Below are 18682 nucleotides of genomic sequence, written 5' to 3' on the forward strand. Positions count from 1 at the left end.
GAAGCTGGGAAAAACTGATATTAAAAATTCATGTAAATCTGGTGACAATTCCATAGATGCATTTCATTTGTGGAATTTGCTCAAAAAAGTGCTTTGAAGCATGATTTTGGAAAGGGCTCATAAATTATCTGAGGTGAAAAATTAAGAAATAAGAAAATAAAAGAAGCTAGGCTTCATTACCGAGTACTCTAGCAGATTTATTGGGAAGTCACCCTTTCAGCTAGTGTTTTTATAACTTAAACAAATTACAAGTAAGCATCATATTTGTATGCGACTTTTCATGAAAGCAATGTTTTGAAGTGATTCATTAGTTATTACATGCTCTGTGGTATACACACTATCCATCCTGCAGCCTTTAGACATAATGAGAACAAGAAAAAGATCTTGTGTGCTTTAGCAGGATGTGGCAAACCCAGAGTAACTTTCAAACAATATAAAAAGAAGGCTTTTATGTACAGAACTCCTGGGCATTATTTCAGCAAATGAGAGAGACTCTTTTGAAAGTCTGTAGCCCTTCCCACTTGCCTCCTGACTCTGACTTAGTGCTTCAATATATGCCCTTTATGGTTATGTAGTGGCTTAAATTGCATTTGCATGTAAATATTCAAAATTCAATCTTGCCCTTTCTGCTTATCAAACAAACCAGAAAGGCACATATTCACCTTTGGTTATGAATTTTCTTGAATATGTCATCTTCTTTATATAATTTGTAGATAGGTTTTGTGCTGTAATTCCAAGACATGCAAATTGGCACGAGGAATCATGCTAATATTTACATCATTGCGTTCATTACTAAGGATTGTAGTGGTTATTAGTTATTACATTTATAAAGAATAAATAATGTATATTATTTAAATTAATTGATACTTGTTAACTCCCATAGCTTCAGTGTATTTCCAGTATTTAGTTGGGTTTTGTTTGTTTGTTTGTTTGTTTGTTTTTTGTCTCTTAGGGGAGCAGGAAGCCGGCAGACGTCCGAGATCAGCACCATGGACAGACACCGCTGTGAGGGACCGGCAGCAGGGCTCCTCACAGGTCAGCGTCAGTCAGGTCACGAACAAGGAGAAAAAGATTCCTGATTGGGAAGGTCTCATGAGTTCTAAGAACTCAGAATACACACTGCAATGAAAAAGGAAGTAAATCATGCTTTACCAGCTAACTAAACACTTTGACATTATTAAGTTCTTGAAGTAAGAAATATATATATATATATATATATATATATATTTTAGACAATATCTGGCAGATTGCAGATAGTCTTAAAAATATGATAGGGAGCATCTTTGAAAATCAGTATGAGCAAGCAATATTAGTTATAAACCTCTCTACTTGTTAGATAACAGCCATTAGATTACTATGAACTAAATATCTGCTGGGTGACTGAACTGCAAAGTTACATGAACAACAAAACCCAACAACATTAGTCAATTTAGCAGACTGTTTTGTTCTCTTCCTCCCTTCTCAAGTAAAAGAGAAACACTGGATGGTCTCACTGGGAGGTGAGCTAGACTCCTACACAGCAGAAATGTCAAAATATATGTGGCACGTGACACTGAATTTATTTGAAACAAAACCAAACCCCAAATCCTGTCAATGGCATCAATTTTGATAATTTCTATCTACAAGTCACTTGGGAAATAATTACATTTTCCATTAGATGATAAATCCTGTATCAAAACCAGGTACTTGTGGTGTCAGTTGATAGTGTCTGTGGTTCATCTGTGACAGTCTTAATATAAAAAGAAAGCCTTTTTGCGTAACTTCATACATCAACATCATAGACATCTTCATGTCAGCTAGTCAGTCCAGACTCCCTTTATAGTCAGTGAAGCATGTGTTTACCTGAAGAGAAGGGTGCAGCTCACCTGAATCCTTGAAGACATCTGCTAAGGACAAGACAAACTGCACGGATTCTTTCCAGTGGTTAAAAAGGGATACTGGAGTAACCACTTCAGAAGCAGACACATGCAGTGCAGATGCCTGTTTTTGCCCACATAGCACCTGAACACTAAGCAGTATGAAAGCAACTGGGCAGGCACCCAGAAATGCCAATATCTTTGGGAGGATTAAGTGTTTAGGGGTGGAGAGGCTGCTGGGAGACCCCACACAACCCCACACTTGCTTGGAGGAGGTGCTGTCAGGTGACCGATAGTATCTGACTTGTTCAAACACTTCCACTCATACTGAAACACAACCTAATGGTGAAAGTCCACACATTAAATTTCCTCTGCATGCATTTTATACCTGAATTATAAGCCTCTGACAAGAGTATTACATATGAGACCATAACTAATTCAGCTTCACATTCTCCTTGCTGTCTTGGATGCTGTTTATACTTCATTAGTTTATTTGATTTTTCAACACCTCTCCCACTAAAAATTTCAATCAAAACAAGTGAAATGACTCGATAGACACTGAAAGCTGAAAAATGTGTCTCAATCCAAAGACTTTTTTTTTTTTTTTTTTTTTTTTAGGTATCTACTATTGATAGATAAAAATAGAGTGAAAAGATAGGTATATGATTTACATTATAGAATAGAGAGGATTAAAGTAAAAGTATCTCAAACTCCCTCTTTTGGATTTAGGGCCTGCTTTTAATGATAACTCTTCTTTCTGTTAGTCCAATGAAAAAGTAATGTCCTCTTGAGTCTGCAGGCACCCTGAAACAAAGTAAGATTTCTGCTTCAGGAAATCGGAAGGGTGCTCTAAACTCGTCCAGTGAAGTGAATGAATGATAATAACTGAAGGCAAAGGCTGAAAATACACTACCCATAGAGCTACTTGAGCCAAAGGTTGATTTTTTCCTAGGGTGTATATATAACAGAGGTAGACAGATGGTTTCTTCTAGAGATGGACTGAAGCATCTATTGAGGTCTCTGTCTCACTCACTCTTCTGGGAAATTTTGCATGATTAAGCTCTTTCTGTATGTACTTCTATTCACTGCTAGATGTCTTTTCATCCTCCTCTCTGTCCCTCTCTAGCCAAATTAGTGAATGAAAAATTATCTCCGTAGACGAGGACGAGGCTGTTACGCCACAGGTCAGAGCTGTTGGCTATACTCCTTATCTTCCAGAAATGAGGCTGTACAATTGCCATAACATCCATCTGGTGGGAGTGTCATTTCTCTGATGCATCCATCAACTTTTCATATGTCATCAGATTTTGATTGCCCACTGTCTTGATTTAATTCTGTTCAGTGCTACTACATTTTTAAGATCAGTCTCTTCTAAGTACCTGCACTTTTCTGAATTTAACAGCATGTTTTCACAGTGTCTGCTTCTGGAAATGACCACACTTGATGTTTATAGTTACTACTAAGGACTGGTGTGCCAAAAGGCTCTTGCTTATATTTGCTTCTATGGAGATTAAGGTCACTGCTAAATCTTGTACATCATGTTGAGGGTGCAGAAAGTAAAAGACCACACCTGCAGGGAAGGGTGGACAGTCAGGTGACCAGGGGGCATTCCATTCCACATACATTATATTCAGTATAGAGATGAGGGATAATGAGGGTCAATCTCTCTTCTTCAATGGTTGGCATCTGAGGAGGACTCTATCTTTTCTGCCTTTGATTCTGATCCATGAGTTCCTGAATCCAGTTCCAGAATCCAGCTCCTGAATCCAGTTCCCATTCACTGCTGGGTCCAGTCTGAGGCTTCCCCAGTTCCTGCACACAATATCAGTGGTGGTGTAATTGCCATCTGGGGGTTTGGGTTTAGTATTGGTTTTGCATATATTTGTGTATATTTAATTTTGTAGTTGTTATTTTCATTAAAGTAGTTTTAGTTTTCTTTCCTGCCCACAAATCCTCTCCTCTCCTCTCCTCTCCTCTCCTCTCCTCTCCTCTCCTCTCCTCTCCTCTCCTCTCCTCTCCTCTCCTCTCCTCTCCTCTCCTCTCCTCTCCTCTCCTCTCCTCTCCTCTCCTCTCCTCTCCTCTCCTCTCCTCTCCTCTCCTCTCCTCTCCTCTCCTCTCCTCTCCTCTCCTCTCCTCTCCTCTCCTCTCCTCTCCTCTCCTCTCCTCTCCTCTCCTCTCCTCTCCTCTCCTCTCCTCTCCTCTCCTCTCCTCTCCTCTCCTCTCCTCTCCTCTCCTCTCCTCTCCTCTCCTCTCCTCTCCTCTCCTCTCCTCTCCTCTCCTCTCCTCTCCTCTCCTCTCCTCTCCTCTCCTCCCCTCCCCTCTCCTCCCCTCCCCTCCCCTCCCCTCTCCTCTCCTCCCCTCTCCTCTCCTCTCCTCTCCTCCCCTCCCCTTCCCTCCCCTCCCCTCCCTCCTCTCCTCTCCTCCCTCACCTGCAACACTGTAAATTGATTTGATGAAGTAAAATGGTATTAGGCTGCCCTACACCAGTGCACTATGTCAGTGACAGATGTATTAAAAAAAAAAACAACAAACAAAACCCAAAGAGTCAGGTATTTATGGTTTTCCTAAATACCACCCACAGCACAGTGAACTATGTAGTTATGATTTACAATTTAGTGTCATAGATAACTTACAGATTAACATGTTGCCTCTCAGGGAGTTGAATACTGATTATTTGTTTAAGCCTGCTGAACTCATGCCTTATGGGTCATACTATGAGCATGCAGGCTGCTTTGGAGCAGGGCAGACTCACAGGTGCCATCATGGGCCACAGCAAAAGGAGGGAATGCTTCCTCAAACAGAAATACTTCCTCTTTGGCTCTGCCTTTGCTCCTCACTGCAGTCTATTACACACAATTTTGGTTGTTCAGGAATAAGATGGCAATATTATTCTATTTTTTTTAAAGAAAATGTCAAATAAGTAGGAGTTGAATGATTTAATTTCTTTTTTTGGGGATAATTTTCAGTGCATTTTAATGGTAACTAAAATTAAATACAATTTTGGTTTTTCTTTTTCTAAATAAAATTTTCTTTTTTCTTTCTTTTTTCCCCCAAAGAGAAATACAATCTCAGCAATTCCAGATTGAAATAAAGCTAAATTGTGGTAATGAATCACTGAAATATGACCCCACAGAAACAATTAAATGCATGCAACTGTGAACACAATTTTTTGAAAGACTGGACAAAATCATACAGCAAGGAAATTACTTCATACAGATCTGACACTGACTTTTCAGTTTCTTGTATCTTTTCCCATACTCCCTCCCTCCTTTTTTATCTCTTTTGAAATGGCTACATGGAAGCTGTAGCTCATGGTTAAATGATCTGAGAAAATGAGCACAAAAAAGAGGAAAGGGCAAGATAATTTCACATGTATAGAAGAGCAGACAAAAAAACAATAACAAAGCAATCAACTGAGCAAAGAGAGGCTGTGGCAGTAACATAAATGATTATGTACACATCATTCTGAAAATACAAGATGCGAATAAATTTGTAGGTGAGACATTAATCAAGAGATTATTCTTAACAAATAGGCTTGCTTACAGAAGGGCTTTTATCTGTGCCTATAAAACACTAAAATGATAAAGAAAAAAGAGTAATTCATTCCAGTGTGCCAGATTTGTAAACCAGAGCAGAGGCCTTTTCTTCCATTCAATTACAGTTGCAGACTAGACATCCACTGCTCTGAATTACCATGCTTCCATGGCATTCATTGACCTGAAGTTTGGGTTCTTTGTACACAGTTTAGTGACAGTGAAGATTTCAGAATAAACTCCTGTGTCACTAGATCTGATTTGTTCACAGGATATTCAATACACAGATTCGGTCAAATTTAGTAGCTGATCACCTAATTCCTTTAGTGCTACCTGAAAACTGCATTGATTAGGAAATCCTCAAAAATGCTCTTTGATATTGAATGCTTTGCATTCATAGGTTCAAGTATTAATTTTTCATGGTCTGTTTCAATTTAAACTGAAGAAACACTGAAACTAGAAAATGTTAAGATTATGTTTAAAATTAAGAATACAGAATCATAGGCCAAAATTAAAAACAAAATCCTAAGTGTTTCTGGAAGGTAGGATTAATTATACATAGATCTCTTAATTATACGTAGATCTCTATTTTGGCAATTCCTGCCCAAGGGTCTGCAAATAATTTGACAATGTCTGCAGGAAATCTGTGCCAGGTCTTGTCTCTACTGTTAGTCTCTTCTCTAATATCTAGCCATAATCTTAATTTTGTTATTTAAGCACATTGCTGCCACTTATGAAGATGTGATTCTTCCTTCCCAAGACAACTTTTTATCATCCTCTAATTCTGCTTTTATAATTATTTTTACACCCCCCCCCCCCCCCCCCCCCATTTTTTTCCCCCCTTGTAGGTAAAGTCATGTGTCCTTGGTGATTTTCTGTTTTTGTCTCTTTGATGAGTGGGAAAGAATGCCACTGGCAACAACAAGTGTGTTCAACAAGTGTGTTAAAGGTGGTCAGTAAAGTTGTGTTAATAATAACAGCTGCTAACTCTGTTGTAAATAGCAATCTAGCACATGATATTGTAAGCATTCCTTAGTCAAGAAAACTATCCTGGTGATTGTGGCAGGAAGACTCAAGTGACTTTGAGCACAAGCCCTTTGAGGAGAGGCTGAGGGAGCTAGGACTGTTTAGCCTGGAGAAGAGGAGGCTCAGGGGAGACCTCATTGCTGTCTACAACTACCTGAAGGGAGGTTGTAGCCAGGAGGGGTTTGGTCTCTTCTCCCAGGCAGCCAGCACCAGAACAAGAGGACACAGTCTCAAGCTGCACCAGGGGAGGTTTAGGCTGGAGGTGAGGAGAAAGTTCTTCACAGAGAGAGTGGTTGGCCATTGGAATGTGCTGCCCAGGGAGGTGGTGGAGTCACCATCCCTGGAGGTGTTCAAGAGGGGATTGGACATGGCACTTGGTGTCATGGTTTAGATAGTCATGAGGTGTAGGGTGACAGGTTGGACTCAATGATCCTTGAGGTCTCTTCCAACCTTCTTGATTCTATGATTCTATGACTGTGGATCCCCAAAGAACTGACAAATGATAATTGTTAACTCACAGAGAAATGAGAAAGTAGCCCATTTCTGATATGGACTGTCAGGAAAGCATTTACTCTAAGGTGGTTAAGATATACTTGATGATTCTCAAATTCTTTGAGATATCTTATTCTTCACAATGAAACATGCTTCCTTAATTTTAGTGAGACTGAGAATCAATAGAAACATGCATCGAGTTATATGTCCAGGAGTTGATTGTGGTAATCTGTTTAATTCCAATTTAAGAAAGCATTGTAAGGAGATGCATTGATGGTCAGATGGCATTTATTAACGCTTCTCAGTTAGCAAGCTGTGCAAATGGAAATGGCCTTACAGAAGTTTAAGGAAGATGCTCATATAATCCTTGAAATAAATAGAGCAAAGTTTTCATCCAACACAGTCTAAGGTGACTGCTCCTGTGGTATGTCACTGCTTGCCTTCCATTGCTGTACTGAACTTACCCAGCTAGAATGACCCATCTTCTCTGGGCAATGCCACGTTTAAGAAGGAGCTAATGAGCAGTATTGTAATGTAGATTTTAGAGCAGTTGTGAGAAGAAAGAATCAGAGATGAAAGCTTGTTTTACTTTTTAAAAAATCACCTTTGATTCTTGAGCTTTGTAATATTTCTCCCTCTCTCTCTCTCTCTCTCTTTTTTTTTTTTTTCCTAAAGGCATTTTATTCTGGAAAACTGAACACACTCCCATTAGCAACATGTTCAATCAAGAGAATCTAAGAAAATATGTTTGTTGCATGAAAAAGACATATAAATATTTCCACATTTTCTTTGTGGGGGATAACACATAGCAGCTGTATTGCAAAAACTCATGCACTGAAGAACACAGTCCATCAGAAGAGGCATGTTTTGGTTCATCTGAGAGAGAGATGGCTATAAATCACCAGGCAGTAATAGGAATTGTCTGGAAAAGCTTTCCTCAGCAGCAGAGGGATTGAGGCAGAAAGAAGAGCTTGATGAGAGAGTGGCTTCTTTGCCCACCTGTTTCTCTGCTATGGCACTGTCACCCCCTCCCTGTGCCCCTACAGCCATGCAGGACAGCTTCCCCGTGCCTTTGGCATGGCTTCTACCTGCGCAGGCAGAGATGCCTTTTGCTAAAGCAGAAGAGCTCCCCATCCTTTTACTACTCCCCACTTCCCTGAGTAGGCTGCAGTGTTATTTTATTTACTGACACACTATTAGAGATCTGCCTGCCTGTTAATAAGTGTGATCTCATCAGCCAAGTACCTCTGAAAAGCCTGTCTGCTTTTCTGTGAGGGACATGCAATGCTCAGCATGGGTGAGAATGAGTGCCTTGGTATCATAAAGTGATTTCCTAATGGAGGGTTTATTTTGTCTTCTATCATGACAAAGAGTCGAATTTGAACCCAAGATTCATGGTGTTAAGATAGAACACTGGGTATTAGATGTTTTTAGAAAGGCCAGTCCCCTTTAGTAACAGTACTGAGTGATAAGAATAATTTAATGTTTGTTTCGAGATACTGAAAATTAATTAAAAGAGAGATGGGGTAAAAGGGTTGTACTGATGTGATTACTAACCAGGTCTGTCCATCTTGTTTAAAAATATTTCTGGATTTTGGGTGTACTTTTAGGGAGCTATACGGTGGTTGTCAAATACTATATTTCCCTCATACAATACAATAATTTCACCAGATTTGCCACAAATACTTGCAGATAAGGCCCTGCATAGTGAGGCAATGAGGAACTAGAGGCACTGGAAGCAAGCAGATGCCGCTAAAAATGCTATCACCGATCCCCTCATCCTGCTGTTGGCTTGCATTTTGGACCCCAGAGAAGATTTCTGTGTGACAGATTGGAGAGGGTTTTCCATGCTATATTATCTAGAAGTGATGTTGCAGAATGGTGACTGCAGATGATGCCAGCTATGCATCTACAGTCTTGAGCCTGGGATCAAAGTGGATCCCTTACCAAGGACCACAAGATGTCACTGCATCTGACTGCATCTCATAATCCTCCAGGAGTAGAAAAAAAGAAAGAAGCAACTTAAAGGTACTGTGATCCCAGACTTATGTGAAAAGGGCTATTTGAGACTAGTAAAGATTACAGCCAAGTGTATGATATCTTCCAGAGTGTGAAAAGCCTGGAATTAGCAAAGGCAATTACTCACCAAGCAGCACCTGCGGCTCAGGGAAGGGGAGCTGCTTCTGCAGTGTCACACAGTAGTGACCTCCAGCAGAGCCACTGAGGGAACAAAACACTTGTCACCACTCCTCAGAATCTGGTGGAAATGGGGGTTCCTTTCCCTGAGTGGATGCAAGGGGGCATGGATAGGAAGTTCACTCTTAATTCTCTTACCAGAGATCAGTACTCTGACATGGCTTCTATTCCTTGGCTAATTCAAGGAGAGCAAAGAGGAATACAGTTTTCACTCTTTTCTCAGATCTTTTATTAAAAGAAATGCTGTGAAAAATAAGACCAGGTGTTTAAGTCCTTTATCCCATCTGGTACTGGGATAACAAGCTCATACAGACATGCCATATTGTATCTTGTGGGAAAAACAGAGGAGACTACTGGAGAATCAAGACTGTGATACATAAAGAATGTAGACTTTTTCTCATAGGCTGCTTTTGTTACACTTTTACTATGGTCATTTTTAAACATAAAGCTTGGTGTCCCCTTCTAGTAAAATGTTATGAAGATTAGAACATGGTTATCTTTATGGATAATGCACACAACATGGTTAGTGAAGGGAAATTAATCTAAGATAGCATCATTCTGGTAGTCTGCTGCTTTGGAAAGGATAGAAATGTACACTTGGCTGGACAAAAATAACAGAGTTACAAGCAGTCTGACTTCAACAGGTTACCCCACAAGGTTATCAGCATTTTCATTTCTTCAGTCAGTCACTGGGCAAGGGTCATGGCAGCAACAGCGTTGTAAAAGCACAAGAAGACTGTCCACATCTCAAAGTCTGCAATCCAGGGAGGTTTCCATCTGCCTCAGATCTGTATTTCCTTCACTAGTCCTCATTATGTTAAATGTGCTTCAAAGCTGGAAAAAACTGACTTCTTACAGACTTGTAGCCCAGCTGTTCCCAGCAGCCCTAAGTGTCATTGTGACAGATCTGGATCTGTTTAGATCTCAATTTCTGGGAGTGAGTATTCACAAGAGTGGCTACAATAGGAACGAGCACTGTTTCTGAGGTATGTTTCTCTCCAGCACACACAACAAAATCTTTGGTGGTGAGGTCATTAATGTGTGCAAACACGGTGCAGAAAGCAGCTCAACCTCAGCCCAAGTCTGAGCAGAAGCCATCAATGCTGCTAGTATTTCCATGGTCATTACAAAGGTGCCCAGAGCTCTGTTGTGCACAAGCACTTTGACTGACATCTTTAGCTTTCCACACCACAAATTCAGCTTTTCACTGCTTCTGTGAATAATGGGTTTGGATATCATCTACAGGTGAAAAGGCAAAAATAACAGAACAACACTATTTACTTTGTCTGTTGCTTCCAAACCTAATCACAAAAAACAACTATTTACATCAAAATAGGCTAGTAAAGAACAAGAGATAATCTGGGAAAATTATTTTGCTTCCAATTCACAATTAAGTCCAAACATAAGCAGAAAGTATTAATGTGTTGCAAACATCAAGAATCTGCTATAAATGAGATGATGCACTCAGTATAAATCTTCACTGACCTCAGAACAAATCTATATCCAGATCTGGCTATTGAAGATGGACACTTGCTTCCAGTACAGATTAGACTTCCATGAATGCTAATCATCAATGACTTTGTATATACCTGAGAAGATTTTGCAGGCATGGACACCATATTCAGGAAGGAGTGGATTTGCTATTAACTATTCCACTGCTGTTGCTCATTGGCATAACCTGCCTCATTGGTAAACACAGAATCATAGAATCATAGAAGTGTTAGTGTTGGAAGGGACCTTAAGGATCATCCAGTTCCAACCCCCTGCAATGAACAGGGACACCTCACACTGGATCAGGTTGCTCAGAGCCACATCCAGCCTGGCCTTAAAATCCTCCAGGGATGGGGCTTCCCTCACCTCCCTGGGCAACCTGTTCCAATGTCTCACCACCCTCATGGGGAAGAATTTCTTCCTAACATCCAATCTGAATCTACCCATTTCTATTTTGGCTCTATTCCCCCAAGTCCTATCACTACCTGACACCCTACAGCTTTCTTGTAGCCCCACTTAAGATACTAGAAGGCCACAATAAGGTCACCTCGGAGCCTTCTTTTCTCCAGACTGAACATCCCCAACTCTCTCAGTCTGTCTCCATAGGAGAAGTGCTCCAGCCCTCTGATCATCCTTGTGGCCCTTCTCTGCACATGTTCCAGCATGTCCATATCCTTCTTGTAATAGAGACTCCAGAACTGGATGCATTACTCCAGGTGGGGTCTCACCAGAGTGGAGTGGAGGAGAAGAATCACCTCCCTTGACCTGCTGGCCATGCTTCTCTTGAACCAGCCCAGGATCTGATTGGCTTTCTGAGCTGCAAGTGCACACTGGTGGCTCATACTGAGCTTCTCATCCACCAGAACCCCCAAGTCCTTTTCTTCAAGGCTGCTCTCAAGCCAGTCACTGCTCAGCCTATATCAGTGACTGGGATTGCCCCGACCCATATGGAGGACCTTGCATTTGGTCCTGTTAACCTCATGAGGTTGGCTTGTGCCCACCTCTCCAGCCTGTCAAGGTCCCTCTGGATGCCATCCCTTCCCTCCAGCTTGTCTGCTGCACCACACAGCTTGGTGTCATCAGCAAACCTGCTGAGGGTGCACTCAATGCCACTGTCCAGATGAGATGCTGAAGAAGACTGGTCCCGGTACTGATCCCTGAGGGACTCCACTTGTCATTGGCCTCCACTTGGACATGGAGCCATTGACAGCTACTCTTTGGGTGTGGCTGTCAAGCCAGTTCTTTATCCATTGAATGGTCCTTCCATCAAACCCAGACTGCACCAGTTTGGAGACCAGGATGTGGTGTGGGACAGTGTCGAAGGCTTTGCTCAGGTCCAGGTAAATGACATCAGTTGCTCTGCCCTCATCTATTAATGTTGTCACCTGTTCATAGAAGGCCACCAGGTTTGTCAGGCAGGATTTGCCCCTGGTGAAGCCATGCTGACTGTACCAAATCACTTCTTCATTATTCTTCTGCCTCAGCAGTGCCTCCAGGAGGATCTGCTCCATGATCTTACCAGGCACAGAGGTGAGACTGATTGTTCTCTAGTTCTCTGGGTCATCCTTCTTACCCTTTTTGAAAATGGGAGTTATGTTTCCCCTTTTCCAATCAGTGGGGACTTCCCCAGACTGCCAGGACTTTTGGAATATAATAGAGAGGGGTTTAGCAACCTCATCTGTCAGCTCCCTCAGCACCCATGGGTGTATCTCATTGGGTCCCATGGACTTGAATGCTTTCAGGTTTTTCAGATGGTCACAAACCTGATCTTCACTCACACTGGGCAGTTCCTTCTTCCAGTCCCTGCTATTATCTTCCATTATTCTGGGAGTGTGGCTGGAGGCCCTTGCAGTGAAGACTGAGGTAAAGAAGTCATTGAGAACCTCAGCCTTCTCCATGTCACTTGTCACCAGCTCCCCTGTTTCCTTTCTGAGGGGGCCCACACCTTCCCTAGTCTTCTTTTTACCATTAATATACCTATAGAAATTTTTACTGTTCCCCTTGATCTTCATGGCTAGATTTAATTCTAACTGAGCTTTAGCTTTTTTTATCCAGGTCCCTTGCTCCTCGCGCAGCTTCCTTATATGCCCCCATTCTAGCTGTCCTTTCTTCCACTCCTTGTAGGGTTTCTTTTTTTGTGTGACAGTGTGTCCAGGAGCTCCTTGCTCATCCAGGCAGGTCTCATAGCATTCTTTCCTGCTTTCCTCTTCGGGTAAACTTTGCTCCTGGACACAGAAAAGGTGTTCCTTGAATACTGACCAGCTGTCCTGGGCCCTCTTCCCTCTAGGGCTTTGTCCCATGACACTTTGGCTAGCAGATCCCTGAAGCAATCAAAGTCTGCATGCCTAAAGTGTGGAGTCGTAAGCTTGGGATACGTCTTCCTAGTTGCCCTGAGGATCTTAAATTCAACTGCTTCATGGTCACTGCAGCCAAGGTTATCCCTGAGCCTCACATTGGTCACCAGGCCTTCCCTATTGGTGAGAACAAGGTCCAGCATAGCACCTTTTCTTGTGGTTCCTCTACCATTTGGAGGAGGAAGTTGTCATCTATGCAATGCAGGAACATCCTGGAATGCTGGTACCTAGCTGTGTTGTCCCTCCAGCAGATGTAAGGGTGGTTGAAATCCCACATGAGGACCAGGACTTGTTAACGTGAAACCACTTCCATTTGCCTGTGGAGGGCCTCATCTGCTTGGTTCTGCTGGTCAGGTGGCCTGTAGCAGACCCCTACAGTAACATCTCCTTCCCCTGTCTTCCCTTTAATCTTCACCCATATGCTCTCAACCAGCTCATCATCCTTCCCCAGGTGGAGCTCCACTGATTCCATCAGGTCACTGATATAGAGAGCAATACCTCCTCTCCTCCTCCCCTGCCTGTCCTTCCTACAGAGCTTGCATCCATCTATCCCTACATTCCAGTTGTGGGAATCATCCCACCAAGATTCAGTAATAGCCACTATGTCATGGCATCCCAGCAGCACAGTGGCCCTTAATTCATCCTGTTTATTGCCCAAGCTGTGTGCATTAGCACAGAGGCACTTCAGCTGGGCTGGCTGTGTCACCCTCTTAGGTGAATCGCCCTTGATTCCCTTGGGGTGTCCCAGTGCTTCGTCCTTGGCTTGTCTCAGGGCAACAAGTCGAGAGCCCTTGTAGCACTCCATCCCTCTGCCTCCGGTGAGCTGCCCCAATGTTTGTCACAGGCAAGCATGAGATTAACAACCCCTTCCCCCTTCAAATCTAGTTTAAAGTCCTATCAACGAGCCCTGCCAATTCCTGCTCTAGAATCTTTTCCCCCTCTGGGACAGGAAATTAGTTGCTTGCAGCTCTGCTGCCTTGTAAACTGAGCCATGATGATAAAATCCAAACCCCTGTTGACAACACTAGTCCTGAAGCCATGACCTATTGGCTCTTCCTAAATGTTCCCTCGTCCATTGCCGATGTCAGAGGGATGGAGGAGAACACAGCTTGAGCTCCTGATCCCTTTACCAGTTGCCCCAAGGTCCTGAAATCTCTTTTAATTGATTGTGAGTCTCTCATTGTTGCATCATCACTATCCACCTGGAAATCCAGAAGTGGGTAATAGTCTGAAGGACTCACGAAGGGCAGCTTTATCTCACTTTCACTTAAGGATAAGCTGTCTCTCAATTATCTTGTGGTAAACACAAGCAGTTACCACAATGGAGCTGACATGTTACAAATCAATATCCTACTTTATGCAATGGTATCTTATTCTTGTGCTAATTACCAAAATGATGTCCCTACCATCTGTCATGTGTGGCTTTCCCTTTCCCTGGCAAGTGACACGTGCTTCAGTGGACATCATTACTTTAATGACGTATTCATAGAATCAAGACTGGCTTAAATTAGAAGTGACCTTAGGGATCATCTCTTCCAACTGACCTGCCATATTCTAAGGTTGTATTTAGCTTTTGTGATAGGGAGCTCTGCATTTTATTTGCTTGCATGGTGCGTCTGTCTCTGGAGTTGAGACGATTTATACTTTGGCATAGAAGGTGGGGACTGAATTGTCTGAGGAAAGGCTGAGGGGTTGTTCAGCCTGGAGAAGAGGAGACTTAGAGGGGACCTTATCATTCTCTACAACTACCTAAAAGGAAGTTGTAGTCAGGTGGGGATCAGGCTCTTCTCCCAGGAAACTAGTGACAGGACAAGAAAGTGTAGTATGAAGCTAAGCCAGGGGAGGTTTAGGTTAGATATTAGGAAGCACTTCCTCACAGCAAGGGTGATTAGGTACTGGAATGGACTGCCCAGGGAGGTGGTAGAGTCACCATCACTGGAGGTCTTTAAGAAAAGATTGTATGTGGCACTTGGTGGCATGGTTTAGCTGATGTCATGGTGTTAGGTCATAGGCTGGAGTTGATCTCAGAGGTCTTCTCCAGCCTCAATAATCCTGTGATTCTGTAAGTCTGTGATTCCTACAGCAGACCCAGAATCAGAGCAGCACTGGTGCAGCTACACATGCTAGGCTTGTTATGTGGATAAATGCAGATGTCCCAGTTCTGATGTTGCCAGTTAGAGACCTTTTAGAAATTCAAACTTCACAGAAATGTCAAAAGGGAAAAAAAAAAAAAAGGCAGATAGAGGGTCAGATCTGGCTATATCCACAAACATCTGGAAGCCAAGTGGGCAAGAAATCTGGCTATAGTCATGTTCAGAGACTTCATTTGGACTGGAGGATAGTGAAGGTTTTCTAACTCCCTAGAATGTAATAATTTCAGACGAATGATGATACAACTCTTGTATGTCTTGAGTATATTTTTTGTTTTGTTTTGTTCTTCATGGAATACACGTCATATTTCATTGAACATACAAATGTGAATATATATTTTTCCACCAAAACAACCCCGTTTTGCGTTTGAGTAATATTGGTAACGTGAGTTTTTTACCGCTGTTTCTCCTGAAATACAGTAGGAACTTAGGTCCAGTGATCAGTCAGTCAGAAAACATCAGACACTGGAAGTGAAAAATTTTAGCTATAACATCCTCCTCACCCAATGATGAACATGTAGTCATATTATTTCAGATTTTAAAGTTAAAAAATAAAAAAAGTTTGGGAAATGAAAAAGGCAAGATTGTCAGAACAGTATGAAGTTATGTGTGCTGCCTATCCTATAGGCAAACATAACAATTTGCAGTGATGAAGTAAAAAACATCATAGTAAATTAAACATTTGAAGAGAAAAGAAGAATTTTTATATAAGGCTATATAAAACATACTTCTATATGGTATGTGGTCAGGTGTAGATGTGGAGTTCATCTGAATTTTAATATCTAAAAATGAAGTGTTAGCTCATGAAGAACAATGAAGAATGAAGCAAAAATTCTAAAAGAGCTTAAAACTCGCATCTCTCAGTCTTTGCGTTATACTCTTCTAAGGGAAGTCAGGAAATAACAGATCTGTCTCAGAGAAGAAAGTTAAACAGGTAAAGAATAGTAGGAGCATTAAAGAGTGATGCCCTTAGGAGTGATAGAGCTTCACAGAAGGGAGACTGAGGAGCATCTCTTAAGTACTCATGGTGAAGGAGTGATGCTGAACTTGGAAACATGAAGCTAATCCTTCTGCAGAAAAATTAAGCTGACACACATGAACACACGTGAGAAAAATTAAGCTGACACTTGTGTGTCGTGCAAGGCCGCCCTTCAGAAATATGCGTAACCAGCACCTTGTCTTGCAGACCTTGTCTTGCACTGTGCTTCTGGTTGGGGATGTGATGATTTTCAGTGGGGGCTGTGTGCTCAGAGGGCCACTTCCCAGCTGCTGCATATTGATATGGTCACTGCAACATCTCCCGATTTGACAAGGCAAAACATCCCCTATTGTAGGACGGAAGGAGGTTCTGTCTTGTTTGTGGGAAAAGAAGCCTGAGAGACATGGAGCTAGGCTGGGAAAACACCAATGAGGTCAGTGTGAATCTTTTCTGTCTAATAACATACAGCTTCATAAATGGTGTCTGCACCTGTAGACAGAAAGGAAAACAAACACACAGTTGTCTGAAGAACTTAAACTGTCTTCATTCTCGCTTGGGCAATGAAATGCAACTCACAAGAAACAACTTTATCTCCATTTTCTTACAGACCTGGTAGTGACGGTGCGAGCAGAGATGAGAGAGAGCAGGACACTGGATGAGTCTGGGCTGCAAAGCCGAGACGGTACGGGGAGGGGGGCTGCCTGTCTTTTGCTGTCGAGTGAATCTGCAGGAGGAAAAGAAGTAGGAGGGTTCCACCTGCCGGACAAACAATTAAGTCCATGTCTCATGGAAAAAAAAAAAAAAAGAATACGGTTTCCATCATGCATTCTGTGTTTAGACCTGTATGAGGCAGAGAGAGACTGGCAGCACAGGTTTGACTGTTTGGCTGTCCATACTCAACAGGCACAGCTGGGTATAGATTACGGTAATGTCTTCCTGCAATGATTTTCTCTTGGGTTTAGTAGATTGGTACAGAAGTTTCCAAATTTCCTAATTAGCTACATGCCTAAAAGCAATCATCCCAGGTCTATTTACATGCAAAACTCCCAAGCTATCCTGTTTATTCTACTGCAGATTTTTGACAGGTACTGTAACTCTTCAGGAGTTCTCTCTCTCTTGTGACAGGTGCTGAGAGATGCAGGGCAGGGTTTTCATTGCCTAATAAGATATTCGGGTTTTGTTAATAGTGAGTCAGACCTAACCTGGTGCCCTGGCATGGAAAATTGAGACACGATGTTTATTGTCCAGAAAACAAAAACCTGCCATTTTTAGAAGCTGCAATTTGAAACATAGATAATAAACTACTGCTTTTCTGTCTCCTTTCAAATACTATCCAAAGTGCCACTTCAGTTGTTTGAGCTTGTTGCAGATCTCACCTGATCTGACTCAGGACCTTGTCTGTTGACACAGTTTGGAAATCCAAAGAGCACCATTTTTGCCACCTTTTTTTTTTTTTTTAAATCTTAAATTTTATCCTTTGTCTTTAGACACCCTGGGACAGGAATTTGCCACCATATTGGGATTCTCCTGAAAGAAAGAGGAGCTAAATATATACATGTATAAAACCATCTGCTAAATATATACATGTATAAAACCATCTATATACATATTATGTGTGCATAATATATGTAACATACAGTATTGTAATTTGTAGCATTATTTCCACTGATTTTTTCACCCAGTTTCTTGCCTCCTCTGGGATATTGAAGGTAAGGTAGAAAATATTTGAGAATAGGGTACAGACTGCTTGAAAGTAATGTATTTCCTTTTTCTTTCTTTCTAAAATGTACGTTCTCACAGTACACCTTGAAGCAGAGCAAATGAGTAATGCTAATTAGCGAGCATGTTTATAACAAATCTTGTGCACGTCAGGAATACATAAAGCAGAGAGAAGCAAAGAAAAGAAGAAAAAGAAGAAAAAAAAGAAAAATATTATTACCGCTGGCAGATGAGTCTTTTGCTTCTATAATGCCATGACAGTACCAGAAGGAAAAAAGCAACAGAGATCTGTGAAATGCAAATCTGCAAAAGTCAAGGATGCCTGCAGTTATAGTATGTAAACAGTATCTAGTTTTGTGGTGGAACTGATTAGAAGCACCACTTGCTCTTGAAAGCGCCAGCTAACATATTCTAAAATCAATCTGTAGCTGAATAAATGTAGAATTGAAAAGGGTCATCAAATCTCCAGGCTAAATGGATTCTTGTTACAGGTTAACCATGATGTAAAGATAGCATTAGTCTTTCCTCATCACCCTCTTGGGACTCACTTTCTCACCTGCTATATATTAATCACATATTTGATCAGGGAGAGAAATATCACGTTGTGGAACCCATTAAGTATTCCCTCTTGATTTCAAATTTATTGTCTTAGAAAAATACTGCTCTTCCGTAGGACCTAAAGGCAAAACTAAATGTCCTCTATGTAGGACTATTGAAATATGACTGACAGCCATGCTCGTTAGAATAAGCAACTGGCAACTCAGTGCACAAAAGAAGGACCAGTCCAAAACTGAGATCTGGACCTCACAGCAGCTGGGGAGTTTGCAATTTGGCTTCTTCCTTTCCTGCTCCAGAAAGAACATTCATCAAATGCAAGACATTAGAT

Source organism: Indicator indicator, chromosome 1 (assembly GCF_027791375.1).
Source record: "Indicator indicator isolate 239-I01 chromosome 1, UM_Iind_1.1, whole genome shotgun sequence".
NCBI lineage: Eukaryota > Metazoa > Chordata > Aves > Piciformes > Indicatoridae > Indicator > Indicator indicator.